This window comes from Paramisgurnus dabryanus, unplaced genomic scaffold, assembly GCF_030506205.2.
Source record: "Paramisgurnus dabryanus unplaced genomic scaffold, PD_genome_1.1 h2tg000145l_1_61691__unordered_in_group10, whole genome shotgun sequence".
Lineage (NCBI taxonomy): Eukaryota > Metazoa > Chordata > Actinopteri > Cypriniformes > Cobitidae > Paramisgurnus > Paramisgurnus dabryanus.
The window spans coordinates 41386-42500 of NW_027394075.1; positions in this window are offsets into that span (position 1 = coordinate 41386).

Genomic DNA, 1115 nt, shown 5'->3' on the forward strand with positions numbered 1-1115 from the left:
TAAACGGCCGTAACTCGGGCGCATTTGCTCGGATCGACTCGCCCTTTGGGTCGGTTGCTCCACCCGAGGGGACCTTTCCAACGAGCCAACCCTCGTCTCTCTAACCCTAAGCCCGGCCGAGATACGGGGTACCACCGCCTGACCTTTAAACGGCCGTAACTCGGGCGCATTTGCTCGGATCGACTCGCCCTTTGGGTCGGTTGCTCTACCCGAGGGGACCTTTCGAACGAGCCTACCCGCTTCTCCCTAACCCCAAGCCCGGCCGAGATACGGCGGTCCCTCCGCGGATTTTCCCACGGCCGCAGCTCGGACGCCCTTGCTCGGATCGACTCGCCCTTTGGGTCGGTTGCTCTACCGGAGCGGCCCTTTCCAACGAGCCAACCCTCGTCTCTCTAACCCTAAGCCCGGCCGAGATACGGGGCACCACCGCCTGACCTTTAAACGCCCGTAGCTCCGGCGCACAAAGTCCCAGGACTTCGCCCTTTGGGTCGGTTGCTCCACCGGAGGGGACCTTTCCAACGAGCCAACCCTCGTCTCTCTAACCCTAAGCCCGGCCGAGATACGGGGTACCACCGCCTGACCTTTAAACGGCCGTAACTCGGGCGCCTTTGCTCGGATCGACTCGCCCTTTGGGTCGGTTGCTCCACCCGAGGGGACCTTTCGAACGAGCCTACCCGCTTCTCCCTAACCCCAAGCCCGGCCGAGATACGGCGGTCCCTCCGCGGATTTTCCCACGGCCGCAGCTCGGACGCCCTTGCTCGGATCGACTCGCCCTTTGGGTCGGTTGCTCTACCGGAGCGGCCCTTTCCAACGAGCCAACCCTCGTCTCTCTAACCCTAAGCCCGGCCGAGATACGGGGCACCACCGCCTGACCTTTAAACGCCCGTAGCTCCGGCGCACAAAGTCCCAGGACTTCGCCCTTTGGGTCGGTTGCTCCACCGGAGGGGACCTTTCCAACGAGCCAACCCGCGTCTCTCTAACCCCAAGCCCGGCCGAGATACGGGGCACCACCGCCTGACCTTTAAACGCCCGTAGCTCGGGCGCCTTGGGTCGGATCGACTCGTCCCTTGGGTCGGTTGCTCTACCGGAGCGGACCTATCCAACGAGCCAACCCG